Source organism: Anomaloglossus baeobatrachus, unplaced genomic scaffold (assembly GCF_048569485.1).
Source record: "Anomaloglossus baeobatrachus isolate aAnoBae1 unplaced genomic scaffold, aAnoBae1.hap1 Scaffold_3299, whole genome shotgun sequence".
Lineage (NCBI taxonomy): Eukaryota > Metazoa > Chordata > Amphibia > Anura > Aromobatidae > Anomaloglossus > Anomaloglossus baeobatrachus.
Window position 1 is genome coordinate 16,070 of NW_027442681.1, and position 14,904 is coordinate 30,973.

Below are 14,904 nucleotides of genomic sequence, written 5' to 3' on the forward strand. Positions count from 1 at the left end.
TCTACGGGTAAGGATGGCAAAGGGTGGCAGTGACGGAAAGTCAGGCAACCTGTCCTGTCCGTCTTTTTGTATCGTGAATTGGAAAGACTGCAAGGGGGAGGGGAGTTGCTTGCGCCCTAAAGGAGGAGTTATTCAGATTCATTGCAGTGGGCGGCGGCTGCAAAACGCACCATTCTTCTTGTTTTGGCTCTGCAAAGCAGCCTTTTCAAGGGTTGGCTTGGGTGACAAAATGTCTTGTGTAGGCGTGGGTTTGTCTCCCTCTCGCTCTCTCTCCCTAAGATGTGTCCGGCATAGGCCAGGGTGCCACTCGAGGCCCAAACCAATTCTGGTTATCGCTTCTCGGCCTTTTGGCTAAGATCAAGTGTAGTATCTGTTCTTATCAGTTTAATATCTGATACGTCCCCTATCTGGGGACCATATATTAAATGGATTTTTAGAACAGGGAGATGGAAAAAGAGCTTGCTCTGTCCACTCCACGCATTGACCTGGTATTGCAGTACCTCCAGGAACGGTGCACCCCTTCTTAACCCAGTTTCCAAAAGCAGAACTCAATTCACCTGATTCATATTAGCCCGATTTAATGAATTGGAAGAAAGCATACGTCTTCATATGCACCTCAATTTGGCCCATTCACTTTTCACACTTCCTCCTTTTGTTTTTTATCTTTCACACTTTTGACTTTCTTTATTCATCCAAATAGCAAACTCATCACCACTCAACCTGACCAACTCGGCTATGTCCCCGTGCTGCAGTTCTCTGTCTTATCTAGATCATTTGCAATTGAATGGAATAGATCCCTTTTGGACAAAGTGGATTCACCTGCTGCTGCAGTGACCACAGGTGTGATAACATCTAGAATTGGCATCTGGTGCGATCTCTCCGCTTCCACTCCAAAGAAAGTTACCTGTTTATTCCTATCATGCATTGGTTTTTGGGGTTTTCTTTGAGTAATGATGATCTCTTTAGTAGTCTGTTGGCGCCCTCTCCTGGAGGAATAGTTTGCTTGCTCTTGGACATTCTAAAAGAGAGGTCATGATAGACATTGAGCTTCTGAGCTCAATTGGGGACAGTCATGGGTGATGAATGTTTGCAACCTACTGCGAAGCCTCATACCGCAATATAAGGAACGTCAAATACTAAGAAAGGGCGGCCTATGAAAGAATTACTACTTTCAATAAGTACACTTAAACGGCTAATTGGGAATAGAAAAACTGTAAAAAGCCCTCTGAGAAAGCCCCCCTCTAACCTTTGATAGTAAGCTTTTCTGTAGTCTGCCTGTTGATGTATTTTCCGTTTGAACTGTGCACAACATGAAGAGACGGAACACTGGCGGCTTGTCACAATGCCCCCCGATGACATCACAATAGCGCTGCTGCCTAGAAAACAAGCTGCGCAGAAGAAGTTGTTCTTTGGGTGGGAGGGTGGGCTAGTGGAAGGAGGGGGCAATCTCTTTTTTTCCCGGGTGGTAGGGGGATGACAGGAGAAGGGAAGCGGGTGGTGAGAAAGGTACAGAGGGCAGGGTTTGGGGGCTGGGAAGGAAAGGGAAAAGATTAGGGTTTGGGGATGATGAAAGGGCTTTCTACGGGTAAGGATGGCAAAGGGTGGCAGTGACGGAAAGTCAGGCAACCTGTCCTGTCCGTCTTTTTGTATCGTGAATTGGAAAGACTGCAAGGGGGAGGGGAGTTGCTTGCGCCCTAAAGGAGGAGTTATTCAGATTCATTGCAGTGGGCGGCGGCTGCAAAACGCACCATTCTTCTTGTTTTGGCTCTGCAAAGCAGCCTTTTCAAGGGTTGGCTTGGGTGACAAAATGTCTTGTGTAGGCGTGGGTTTGTCTCCCTCTCGCTCTCTCTCCCTAAGATGTGTCCGGCATAGGCCAGGGTGCCACTCGAGGCCCAAACCAATTCTGGTTATCGCTTCTCGGCCTTTTGGCTAAGATCAAGTGTAGTATCTGTTCTTATCAGTTTAATATCTGATACGTCCCCTATCTGGGGACCATATATTAAATGGATTTTTAGAACAGGGAGATGGAAAAAGAGCTTGCTCTGTCCACTCCACGCATTGACCTGGTATTGCAGTACCTCCAGGAACGGTGCACCCCTTCTTAACCCAGTTTCCAAAAGCAGAACTCAATTCACCTGATTCATATTAGCCCGATTTAATGAATTGGAAGAAAGCATACGTCTTCATATGCACCTCAATTTGGCTCATTCACTTTTCACACTTCCTCCTTTTGTTTTTTATCTTTCACACTTTTGACTTTCTTTATTCATCCAAATAGCAAACTCATCACCACTCAACCTGACCAACTCGGCTATGTCCCCGTGCTGCAGTTCTCTGTCTTATCTAGATCATTTGCAATTGAATGGAATAGATCCCTTTTGGACAAAGTGGATTCACCTGCTGCTGCAGTGACCACAGGTGTGATAACATCTAGAATTGGCATCTGGTGCGATCTCTCCGCTTCCACTCCAAAGAAAGTTACCTGTTTATTCCTATCATGCATTGGTTTTTGGGGTTTTCTTTGAGTAATGATGATCTCTTTAGTAGTCTGTTGGCGCCCTCTCCTGGAGGAATAGTTTGCTTGCTCTTGGACATTCTAAAAGAGAGGTCATGATAGACATTGAGCTTCTGAGCTCAATTGGGGACAGTCATGGGTGATGAATGTTTGCAACCTACTGCGAAGCCTCATACCGCAATATAAGGAACGTCAAATACTAAGAAAGGGCGGCCTATGAAAGAATTACTACTTTCAATAAGTACACTTAAACGGCTAATTGGGAATAGAAAAACTGTAAAAAGCCCTCTGAGAAAGCCCCCCTCTAACCTTTGATAGTAAGCTTTTCTGTAGTCTGCCTGTTGATGTATTTTCCGTTTGAACTGTGCACAACATGAAGAGACGGAACACTGGCGGCTTGTCACAATGCCCCCCGATGACATCACAATAGCGCTGCTGCCTAGAAAACAAGCTGCGCAGAAGAAGTTGTTCTTTGGGTGGGAGGGTGGGCTAGTGGAAGGAGGGGGCAATCTCTTTTTTTCCCGGGTGGTAGGGGGATGACAGGAGAAGGGAAGCGGGTGGTGAGAAAGGTACAGAGGGCAGGGTTTGGGGGCTGGGAAGGAAAGGGAAAAGATTAGGGTTTGGGGATGATGAAAGGGCTTTCTACGGGTAAGGATGGCAAAGGGTGGCAGTGACGGAAAGTCAGGCAACCTGTCCTGTCCGTCTTTTTGTATCGTGAATTGGAAAGACTGCAAGGGGGAGGGGAGTTGCTTGCGCCCTAAAGGAGGAGTTATTCAGATTCATTGCAGTGGGCGGCGGCTGCAAAACGCACCATTCTTCTTGTTTTGGCTCTGCAAAGCAGCCTTTTCAAGGGTTGGCTTGGGTGACAAAATGTCTTGTGTAGGCGTGGGTTTGTCTCCCTCTCGCTCTCTCTCCCTAAGATGTGTCCGGCATAGGCCAGGGTGCCACTCGAGGCCCAAACCAATTCTGGTTATCGCTTCTCGGCCTTTTGGCTAAGATCAAGTGTAGTATCTGTTCTTATCAGTTTAATATCTGATACGTCCCCTATCTGGGGACCATATATTAAATGGATTTTTAGAACAGGGAGATGGAAAAAGAGCTTGCTCTGTCCACTCCACGCATTGACCTGGTATTGCAGTACCTCCAGGAACGGTGCACCCCTTCTTAACCCAGTTTCCAAAAGCAGAACTCAATTCACCTGATTCATATTAGCCCGATTTAATGAATTGGAAGAAAGCATACGTCTTCATATGCACCTCAATTTGGCCCATTCACTTTTCACACTTCCTCCTTTTGTTTTTTATCTTTCACACTTTTGACTTTCTTTATTCATCCAAATAGCAAACTCATCACCACTCAACCTGACCAACTCGGCTATGTCCCCGTGCTGCAGTTCTCTGTCTTATCTAGATCATTTGCAATTGAATGGAATAGATCCCTTTTGGACAAAGTGGATTCACCTGCTGCTGCAGTGACCACAGGTGTGATAACATCTAGAATTGGCATCTGGTGCGATCTCTCCGCTTCCACTCCAAAGAAAGTTACCTGTTTATTCCTATCATGCATTGGTTTTTGGGGTTTTCTTTGAGTAATGATGATCTCTTTAGTAGTCTGTTGGCGCCCTCTCCTGGAGGAATAGTTTGCTTGCTCTTGGACATTCTAAAAGAGAGGTCATGATAGACATTGAGCTTCTGAGCTCAATTGGGGACAGTCATGGGTGATGAATGTTTGCAACCTACTGCGAAGCCTCATACCGCAATATAAGGAACGTCAAATACTAAGAAAGGGCGGCCTATGAAAGAATTACTACTTTCAATAAGTACACTTAAACGGCTAATTGGGAATAGAAAAACTGTAAAAAGCCCTCTGAGAAAGCCCCCCTCTAACCTTTGATAGTAAGCTTTTCTGTAGTCTGCCTGTTGATGTATTTTCCGTTTGAACTGTGCACAACATGAAGAGACGGAACACTGGCGGCTTGTCACAATGCCCCCCGATGACATCACAATAGCGCTGCTGCCTAGAAAACAAGCTGCGCAGAAGAAGTTGTTCTTTGGGTGGGAGGGTGGGCTAGTGGAAGGAGGGGGCAATCTCTTTTTTTCCCGGGTGGTAGGGGGATGACAGGAGAAGGGAAGCGGGTGGTGAGAAAGGTACAGAGGGCAGGGTTTGGGGGCTGGGAAGGAAAGGGAAAAGATTAGGGTTTGGGGATGATGAAAGGGCTTTCTACGGGTAAGGATGGCAAAGGGTGGCAGTGACGGAAAGTCAGGCAACCTGTCCTGTCCGTCTTTTTGTATCGTGAATTGGAAAGACTGCAAGGGGGAGGGGAGTTGCTTGCGCCCTAAAGGAGGAGTTATTCAGATTCATTGCAGTGGGCGGCGGCTGCAAAACGCACCATTCTTCTTGTTTTGGCTCTGCAAAGCAGCCTTTTCAAGGGTTGGCTTGGGTGACAAAATGTCTTGTGTAGGCGTGGGTTTGTCTCCCTCTCGCTCTCTCTCCCTAAGATGTGTCCGGCATAGGCCAGGGTGCCACTCGAGGCCCAAACCAATTCTGGTTATCGCTTCTCGGCCTTTTGGCTAAGATCAAGTGTAGTATCTGTTCTTATCAGTTTAATATCTGATACGTCCCCTATCTGGGGACCATATATTAAATGGATTTTTAGAACAGGGAGATGGAAAAAGAGCTTGCTCTGTCCACTCCACGCATTGACCTGGTATTGCAGTACCTCCAGGAACGGTGCACCCCTTCTTAACCCAGTTTCCAAAAGCAGAACTCAATTCACCTGATTCATATTAGCCCGATTTAATGAATTGGAAGAAAGCATACGTCTTCATATGCACTTCAATTTGGCCCATTCACTTTTCACACTTCCTCCTTTTGTTTTTTATCTTTCACACTTTTGACTTTCTTTATTCATCCAAATAGCAAACTCATCACCACTCAACCTGACCAACTCGGCTATGTCCCCGTGCTGCAGTTCTCTGTCTTATCTAGATCATTTGCAATTGAATGGAATAGATCCCTTTTGGACAAAGTGGATTCACCTGCTGCTGCAGTGACCACAGGTGTGATAACATCTAGAATTGGCATCTGGTGCGATCTCTCCGCTTCCACTCCAAAGAAAGTTACCTGTTTATTCCTATCATGCATTGGTTTTTGGGGTTTTCTTTGAGTAATGATGATCTCTTTAGTAGTCTGTTGGCGCCCTCTCCTGGAGGAATAGTTTGCTTGCTCTTGGACATTCTAAAAGAGAGGTCATGATAGACATTGAGCTTCTGAGCTCAATTGGGGACAGTCATGGGTGATGAATGTTTGCAACCTACTGCGAAGCCTCATACCGCAATATAAGGAACGTCAAATACTAAGAAAGGGCGGCCTATGAAAGAATTACTACTTTCAATAAGTACACTTAAACGGCTAATTGGGAATAGAAAAACTGTAAAAAGCCCTCTGAGAAAGCCCCCCTCTAACCTTTGATAGTAAGCTTTTCTGTAGTCTGCCTGTTGATGTATTTTCCGTTTGAACTGTGCACAACATGAAGAGACGGAACACTGGCGGCTTGTCACAATGCCCCCCGATGACATCACAATAGCGCTGCTGCCTAGAAAACAAGCTGCGCAGAAGAAGTTGTTCTTTGGGTGGGAGGGTGGGCTAGTGGAAGGAGGGGGCAATCTCTTTTTTTCCCGGGTGGTAGGGGGATGACAGGAGAAGGGAAGCGGGTGGTGAGAAAGGTACAGAGGGCAGGGTTTGGGGGCTGGGAAGGAAAGGGAAAAGATTAGGGTTTGGGGATGATGAAAGGGCTTTCTACGGGTAAGGATGGCAAAGGGTGGCAGTGACGGAAAGTCAGGCAACCTGTCCTGTCCGTCTTTTTGTATCGTGAATTGGAAAGACTGCAAGGGGGAGGGGAGTTGCTTGCGCCCTAAAGGAGGAGTTATTCAGATTCATTGCAGTGGGCGGCGGCTGCAAAACGCACCATTCTTCTTGTTTTGGCTCTGCAAAGCAGCCTTTTCAAGGGTTGGCTTGGGTGACAAAATGTCTTGTGTAGGCGTGGGTTTGTCTCCCTCTCGCTCTCTCTCCCTAAGATGTGTCCGGCATAGGCCAGGGTGCCACTCGAGGCCCAAACCAATTCTGGTTATCGCTTCTCGGCCTTTTGGCTAAGATCAAGTGTAGTATCTGTTCTTATCAGTTTAATATCTGATACGTCCCCTATCTGGGGACCATATATTAAATGGATTTTTAGAACAGGGAGATGGAAAAAGAGCTTGCTCTGTCCACTCCACGCATTGACCTGGTATTGCAGTACCTCCAGGAACGGTGCACCCCTTCTTAACCCAGTTTCCAAAAGCAGAACTCAATTCACCTGATTCATATTAGCCCGATTTAATGAATTGGAAGAAAGCATACGTCTTCATATGCACCTCAATTTGGCCCATTCACTTTTCACACTTCCTCCTTTTGTTTTTTATCTTTCACACTTTTGACTTTCTTTATTCATCCAAATAGCAAACTCATCACCACTCAACCTGACCAACTCGGCTATGTCCCCGTGCTGCAGTTCTCTGTCTTATCTAGATCATTTGCAATTGAATGGAATAGATCCCTTTTGGACAAAGTGGATTCACCTGCTGCTGCAGTGACCACAGGTGTGATAACATCTAGAATTGGCATCTGGTGCGATCTCTCCGCTTCCACTCCAAAGAAAGTTACCTGTTTATTCCTATCATGCATTGGTTTTTGGGGTTTTCTTTGAGTAATGATGATCTCTTTAGTAGTCTGTTGGCGCCCTCTCCTGGAGGAATAGTTTGCTTGCTCTTGGACATTCTAAAAGAGAGGTCATGATAGACATTGAGCTTCTGAGCTCAATTGGGGACAGTCATGGGTGATGAATGTTTGCAACCTACTGCGAAGCCTCATACCGCAATATAAGGAACGTCAAATACTAAGAAAGGGCGGCCTATGAAAGAATTACTACTTTCAATAAGTACACTTAAACGGCTAATTGGGAATAGAAAAACTGTAAAAAGCCCTCTGAGAAAGCCCCCCTCTAACCTTTGATAGTAAGCTTTTCTGTAGTCTGCCTGTTGATGTATTTTCCGTTTGAACTGTGCACAACATGAAGAGACGGAACACTGGCGGCTTGTCACAATGCCCCCCGATGACATCACAATAGCGCTGCTGCCTAGAAAACAAGCTGCGCAGAAGAAGTTGTTCTTTGGGTGGGAGGGTGGGCTAGTGGAAGGAGGGGGCAATCTCTTTTTTTCCCGGGTGGTAGGGGGATGACAGGAGAAGGGAAGCGGGTGGTGAGAAAGGTACAGAGGGCAGGGTTTGGGGGCTGGGAAGGAAAGGGAAAAGATTAGGGTTTGGGGATGATGAAAGGGCTTTCTACGGGTAAGGATGGCAAAGGGTGGCAGTGACGGAAAGTCAGGCAACCTGTCCTGTCCGTCTTTTTGTATCGTGAATTGGAAAGACTGCAAGGGGGAGGGGAGTTGCTTGCGCCCTAAAGGAGGAGTTATTCAGATTCATTGCAGTGGGCGGCGGCTGCAAAACGCACCATTCTTCTTGTTTTGGCTCTGCAAAGCAGCCTTTTCAAGGGTTGGCTTGGGTGACAAAATGTCTTGTGTAGGCGTGGGTTTGTCTCCCTCTCGCTCTCTCTCCCTAAGATGTGTCCGGCATAGGCCAGGGTGCCACTCGAGGCCCAAACCAATTCTGGTTATCGCTTCTCGGCCTTTTGGCTAAGATCAAGTGTAGTATCTGTTCTTATCAGTTTAATATCTGATACGTCCCCTATCTGGGGACCATATATTAAATGGATTTTTAGAACAGGGAGATGGAAAAAGAGCTTGCTCTGTCCACTCCACGCATTGACCTGGTATTGCAGTACCTCCAGGAACGGTGCACCCCTTCTTAACCCAGTTTCCAAAAGCAGAACTCAATTCACCTGATTCATATTAGCCCGATTTAATGAATTGGAAGAAAGCATACGTCTTCATATGCACCTCAATTTGGCCCATTCACTTTTCACACTTCCTCCTTTTGTTTTTTATCTTTCACACTTTTGACTTTCTTTATTCATCCAAATAGCAAACTCATCACCACTCAACCTGACCAACTCGGCTATGTCCCCGTGCTGCAGTTCTCTGTCTTATCTAGATCATTTGCAATTGAATGGAATAGATCCCTTTTGGACAAAGTGGATTCACCTGCTGCTGCAGTGACCACAGGTGTGATAACATCTAGAATTGGCATCTGGTGCGATCTCTCCGCTTCCACTCCAAAGAAAGTTACCTGTTTATTCCTATCATGCATTGGTTTTTGGGGTTTTCTTTGAGTAATGATGATCTCTTTAGTAGTCTGTTGGCGCCCTCTCCTGGAGGAATAGTTTGCTTGCTCTTGGACATTCTAAAAGAGAGGTCATGATAGACATTGAGCTTCTGAGCTCAATTGGGGACAGTCATGGGTGATGAATGTTTGCAACCTACTGCGAAGCCTCATACCGCAATATAAGGAACGTCAAATACTAAGAAAGGGCGGCCTATGAAAGAATTACTACTTTCAATAAGTACACTTAAACGGCTAATTGGGAATAGAAAAACTGTAAAAAGCCCTCTGAGAAAGCCCCCCTCTAACCTTTGATAGTAAGCTTTTCTGTAGTCTGCCTGTTGATGTATTTTCCGTTTGAACTGTGCACAACATGAAGAGACGGAACACTGGCGGCTTGTCACAATGCCCCCCGATGACATCACAATAGCGCTGCTGCCTAGAAAACAAGCTGCACAGAAGAAGTTGTTCTTTGGGTGGGAGGGTGGGCTAGTGGAAGGAGGGGGCAATCTCTTTTTTTCCCGGGTGGTAGGGGGATGACAGGAGAAGGGAAGCGGGTGGTGAGAAAGGTACAGAGGGCAGGGTTTGGGGGCTGGGAAGGAAAGGGAAAAGATTAGGGTTTGGGGATGATGAAAGGGCTTTCTACGGGTAAGGATGGCAAAGGGTGGCAGTGACGGAAAGTCAGGCAACCTGTCCTGTCCGTCTTTTTGTATCGTGAATTGGAAAGACTGCAAGGGGGAGGGGAGTTGCTTGCGCCCTAAAGGAGGAGTTATTCAGATTCATTGCAGTGGGCGGCGGCTGCAAAACGCACCATTCTTCTTGTTTTGGCTCTGCAAAGCAGCCTTTTCAAGGGTTGGCTTGGGTGACAAAATGTCTTGTGTAGGCGTGGGTTTGTCTCCCTCTCGCTCTCTCTCCCTAAGATGTGTCCGGCATAGGCCAGGGTGCCACTCGAGGCCCAAACCAATTCTGGTTATCGCTTCTCGGCCTTTTGGCTAAGATCAAGTGTAGTGTTGTTCGAAGAGGTGGTTTAAGCTCCAGGCCACCTTAGTACAATGATACAATGCACACTGGAAGGTTGCGCTTGCTAGTACTCTGGGTGGATAGTATATTCATCTAGAGGAAAACATGGCCCTACCAGGATCGAGGCTATTAGACTGAGTAAGGGTGGGGGGCTATGGTACAACGTGCCCCAGGACTGACGACCCTGGAGTGAGTCTGAGCTTGCTGGCTTGGGACCCCGGCAAGCCTTGGGCTCTGTAGCACACCGTACCTTGCCTTTTCATACTTTTTGAGCATATTATCCTATCCCGGCCTTCTGGCTAGGAAGGGAAATTTTTATAATCCCGGTCGGAGGTCTGGTCAGCTTTGGGCTGAGAAACTAACACCCGGTTGGAGGTCTGGGTCAGCTTCGGCTGAGAAACCAACACCCGGTTGGAGGTCTGGGTCAGCTTCGGCTGAGAAACCAACACCCGGTTGGAGGTCCGGTTAGCCTTGGGCTGAGAAACCAACACCGGTTGACGGTCCGGGCAGTTTCGGCTGCGAAACCAACAACTAGTAGCTCTCTACTCCACTTGGGTAAGATGCCTGGGTGGACGCTGGGAGCAACGACAAGGCTCAACCAGGCTTCGGCTTGGGGGAGCACCGAAGATCCCTGACCCTTGCTGTGGCCTTCTGGCTCGGAGGGACGGGGTTGATTTTTGGGGACCCTCTCCTCACGGTGGGGTCCACACGAATCCTAGCCTTTGCACTGTTTTTGGTGTGACTTCGGTCATGCATTTTTTGTGGTGCTTTGGAAAGCTTCATTAAATCAAAATCTGTTCTTATCAGTTTAATATCTGATACGTCCCCTATCTGGGGACCATATATTAAATGGATTTTTAGAACAGGGAGATGGAAAAAGAGCTTGCTCTGTCCACTCCACGCATTGACCTGGTATTGCAGTACCTCCAGGAACGGTGCACCCCTTCTTAACCCAGTTTCCAAAAGCAGAACTCAATTCACCTGATTCATATTAGCCCGATTTAATGAATTGGAAGAAAGCATACGTCTTCATATGCACCTCAATTTGGCCCATTCACTTTTCACACTTCCTCCTTTTGTTTTTTATCTTTCACACTTTTGACTTTCTTTATTCATCCAAATAGCAAACTCATCACCACTCAACCTGACCAACTCGGCTATGTCCCCGTGCTGCAGTTCTCTGTCTTATCTAGATCATTTGCAATTGAATGGAATAGATCCCTTTTGGACAAAGTGGATTCACCTGCTGCTGCAGTGACCACAGGTGTGATAACATCTAGAATTGGCATCTGGTGCGATCTCTCCGCTTCCACTCCAAAGAAAGTTACCTGTTTATTCCTATCATGCATTGGTTTTTGGGGTTTTCTTTGAGTAATGATGATCTCTTTAGTAGTCTGTTGGCGCCCTCTCCTGGAGGAATAGTTTGCTTGCTCTTGGACATTCTAAAAGAGAGGTCATGATAGACATTGAGCTTCTGAGCTCAATTGGGGACAGTCATGGGTGATGAATGTTTGCAACCTACTGCGAAGCCTCATACCGCAATATAAGGAACGTCAAATACTAAGAAAGGGCGGCCTATGAAAGAATTACTACTTTCAATAAGTACACTTAAACGGCTAATTGGGAATAGAAAAACTGTAAAAAGCCCTCTGAGAAAGCCCCCCTCTAACCTTTGATAGTAAGCTTTTCTGTAGTCTGCCTGTTGATGTATTTTCCGTTTGAACTGTGCACAACATGAAGAGACGGAACACTGGCGGCTTGTCACAATGCCCCCCGATGACATCACAATAGCGCTGCTGCCTAGAAAACAAGCTGCGCAGAAGAAGTTGTTCTTTGGGTGGGAGGGTGGGCTAGTGGAAGGAGGGGGCAATCTCTTTTTTTCCCGGGTGGTAGGGGGATGACAGGAGAAGGGAAGCGGGTGGTGAGAAAGGTACAGAGGGCAGGGTTTGGGGGCTGGGAAGGAAAGGGAAAAGATTAGGGTTTGGGGATGATGAAAGGGCTTTCTACGGGTAAGGATGGCAAAGGGTGGCAGTGACGGAAAGTCAGGCAACCTGTCCTGTCCGTCTTTTTGTATCGTGAATTGGAAAGACTGCAAGGGGGAGGGGAGTTGCTTGCGCCCTAAAGGAGGAGTTATTCAGATTCATTGCAGTGGGCGGCGGCTGCAAAACGCACCATTCTTCTTGTTTTGGCTCTGCAAAGCAGCCTTTTCAAGGGTTGGCTTGGGTGACAAAATGTCTTGTGTAGGCGTGGGTTTGTCTCCCTCTCGCTCTCTCTCCCTAAGATGTGTCCGGCATAGGCCAGGGTGCCACTCGAGGCCCAAACCAATTCTGGTTATCGCTTCTCGGCCTTTTGGCTAAGATCAAGTGTAGTATCTGTTCTTATCAGTTTAATATCTGATACGTCCCCTATCTGGGGACCATATATTAAATGGATTTTTAGAACAGGGAGATGGAAAAAGAGCTTGCTCTGTCCACTCCACGCATTGACCTGGTATTGCAGTACCTCCAGGAACGGTGCACCCCTTCTTAACCCAGTTTCCAAAAGCAGAACTCAATTCACCTGATTCATATTAGCCCGATTTAATGAATTGGAAGAAAGCATACGTCTTCATATGCACCTCAATTTGGCCCATTCACTTTTCACACTTCCTCCTTTTGTTTTTTATCTTTCACACTTTTGACTTTCTTTATTCATCCAAATAGCAAACTCATCACCACTCAACCTGACCAACTCGGCTATGTCCCCGTGCTGCAGTTCTCTGTCTTATCTAGATCATTTGCAATTGAATGGAATAGATCCCTTTTGGACAAAGTGGATTCACCTGCTGCTGCAGTGACCACAGGTGTGATAACATCTAGAATTGGCATCTGGTGCGATCTCTCCGCTTCCACTCCAAAGAAAGTTACCTGTTTATTCCTATCATGCATTGGTTTTTGGGGTTTTCTTTGAGTAATGATGATCTCTTTAGTAGTCTGTTGGCGCCCTCTCCTGGAGGAATAGTTTGCTTGCTCTTGGACATTCTAAAAGAGAGGTCATGATAGACATTGAGCTTCTGAGCTCAATTGGGGACAGTCATGGGTGATGAATGTTTGCAACCTACTGCGAAGCCTCATACCGCAATATAAGGAACGTCAAATACTAAGAAAGGGCGGCCTATGAAAGAATTACTACTTTCAATAAGTACACTTAAACGGCTAATTGGGAATAGAAAAACTGTAAAAAGCCCTCTGAGAAAGCCCCCCTCTAACCTTTGATAGTAAGCTTTTCTGTAGTCTGCCTGTTGATGTATTTTCCGTTTGAACTGTGCACAACATGAAGAGACGGAACACTGGCGGCTTGTCACAATGCCCCCCGATGACATCACAATAGCGCTGCTGCCTAGAAAACAAGCTGCGCAGAAGAAGTTGTTCTTTGGGTGGGAGGGTGGGCTAGTGGAAGGAGGGGGCAATCTCTTTTTTTCCCGGGTGGTAGGGGGATGACAGGAGAAGGGAAGCGGGTGGTGAGAAAGGTACAGAGGGCAGGGTTTGGGGGCTGGGAAGGAAAGGGAAAAGATTAGGGTTTGGGGATGATGAAAGGGCTTTCTACGGGTAAGGATGGCAAAGGGTGGCAGTGACGGAAAGTCAGGCAACCTGTCCTGTCCGTCTTTTTGTATCGTGAATTGGAAAGACTGCAAGGGGGAGGGGAGTTGCTTGCGCCCTAAAGGAGGAGTTATTCAGATTCATTGCAGTGGGCGGCGGCTGCAAAACGCACCATTCTTCTTGTTTTGGCTCTGCAAAGCAGCCTTTTCAAGGGTTGGCTTGGGTGACAAAATGTCTTGTGTAGGCGTGGGTTTGTCTCCCTCTCGCTCTCTCTCCCTAAGATGTGTCCGGCATAGGCCAGGGTGCCACTCGAGGCCCAAACCAATTCTGGTTATCGCTTCTCGGCCTTTTGGCTAAGATCAAGTGTAGTATCTGTTCTTATCAGTTTAATATCTGATACGTCCCCTATCTGGGGACCATATATTAAATGGATTTTTAGAACAGGGAGATGGAAAAAGAGCTTGCTCTGTCCACTCCACGCATTGACCTGGTATTGCAGTACCTCCAGGAACGGTGCACCCCTTCTTAACCCAGTTTCCAAAAGCAGAACTCAATTCACCTGATTCATATTAGCCCGATTTAATGAATTGGAAGAAAGCATACGTCTTCATATGCACCTCAATTTGGCCCATTCACTTTTCACACTTCCTCCTTTTGTTTTTTATCTTTCACACTTTTGACTTTCTTTATTCATCCAAATAGCAAACTCATCACCACTCAACCTGACCAACTCGGCTATGTCCCCGTGCTGCAGTTCTCTGTCTTATCTAGATCATTTGCAATTGAATGGAATAGATCCCTTTTGGACAAAGTGGATTCACCTGCTGCTGCAGTGACCACAGGTGTGATAACATCTAGAATTGGCATCTGGTGCGATCTCTCCGCTTCCACTCCAAAGAAAGTTACCTGTTTATTCCTATCATGCATTGGTTTTTGGGGTTTTCTTTGAGTAATGATGATCTCTTTAGTAGTCTGTTGGCGCCCTCTCCTGGAGGAATAGTTTGCTTGCTCTTGGACATTCTAAAAGAGAGGTCATGATAGACATTGAGCTTCTGAGCTCAATTGGGGACAGTCATGGGTGATGAATGTTTGCAACCTACTGCGAAGCCTCATACCGCAATATAAGGAACGTCAAATACTAAGAAAGGGCGGCCTATGAAAGAATTACTACTTTCAATAAGTACACTTAAACGGCTAATTGGGAATAGAAAAACTGTAAAAAGCCCTCTGAGAAAGCCCCCCTCTAACCTTTGATAGTAAGCTTTTCTGTAGTCTGCCTGTTGATGTATTTTCCGTTTGAACTGTGCACAACATGAAGAGACGGAACACTGGCGGCTTGTCACAATGCCCCCCGATGACATCACAATAGCGCTGCTGCCTAGAAAACAAGCTGCGCAGAAGAAGTTGTTCTTTGGGTGGGAGGGTGGGCTAGTGGAAGGAGGGGGCAATCTCTTTTTTTCCCGGGTGGTAGGGGGATGA

At 46.6% G+C, this 14,904-nt stretch overlaps 9 non-coding genes across 9 annotated transcripts; all 9 read left to right on the plus strand.

Annotated features, from left to right (window-relative positions):
- Positions 1–331: 331 nt before the first annotated feature.
- On the plus strand, positions 332–522 carry LOC142270612 (U2 spliceosomal RNA). Its single transcript, XR_012735868.1, has one exon. It is a non-coding gene; the product is annotated as a U2 spliceosomal RNA (small nuclear RNA).
- Positions 523–1,909: 1,387 nt separating this feature from the next.
- Positions 1,910–2,100, plus strand: LOC142270614 (U2 spliceosomal RNA). Its single transcript, XR_012735869.1, has one exon. It is a non-coding gene; the product is annotated as a U2 spliceosomal RNA (small nuclear RNA).
- A 1,387-nt stretch (positions 2,101–3,487) lies between these two features.
- On the plus strand, positions 3,488–3,678 carry LOC142270615 (U2 spliceosomal RNA). Its single transcript, XR_012735870.1, has one exon. It is a non-coding gene; the product is annotated as a U2 spliceosomal RNA (small nuclear RNA).
- A 1,387-nt stretch (positions 3,679–5,065) lies between these two features.
- On the plus strand, positions 5,066–5,256 carry LOC142270616 (U2 spliceosomal RNA). The gene has a single exon (XR_012735871.1). It is a non-coding gene; the product is annotated as a U2 spliceosomal RNA (small nuclear RNA).
- A 1,387-nt stretch (positions 5,257–6,643) lies between these two features.
- Positions 6,644–6,834, plus strand: LOC142270617 (U2 spliceosomal RNA). Its single transcript, XR_012735872.1, has one exon. It is a non-coding gene; the product is annotated as a U2 spliceosomal RNA (small nuclear RNA).
- Positions 6,835–8,221: 1,387 nt separating this feature from the next.
- Positions 8,222–8,412, plus strand: LOC142270618 (U2 spliceosomal RNA). Its single transcript, XR_012735873.1, has one exon. It is a non-coding gene; the product is annotated as a U2 spliceosomal RNA (small nuclear RNA).
- A 2,185-nt stretch (positions 8,413–10,597) lies between these two features.
- LOC142270608 (U2 spliceosomal RNA) lies at positions 10,598–10,793 on the plus strand. Its single transcript, XR_012735865.1, has one exon. It is a non-coding gene; the product is annotated as a U2 spliceosomal RNA (small nuclear RNA).
- A 1,387-nt stretch (positions 10,794–12,180) lies between these two features.
- Positions 12,181–12,371, plus strand: LOC142270619 (U2 spliceosomal RNA). Its single transcript, XR_012735874.1, has one exon. It is a non-coding gene; the product is annotated as a U2 spliceosomal RNA (small nuclear RNA).
- Positions 12,372–13,758: 1,387 nt separating this feature from the next.
- LOC142270620 (U2 spliceosomal RNA) lies at positions 13,759–13,949 on the plus strand. The gene has a single exon (XR_012735875.1). It is a non-coding gene; the product is annotated as a U2 spliceosomal RNA (small nuclear RNA).
- Positions 13,950–14,904: the final 955 nt, after the last annotated feature.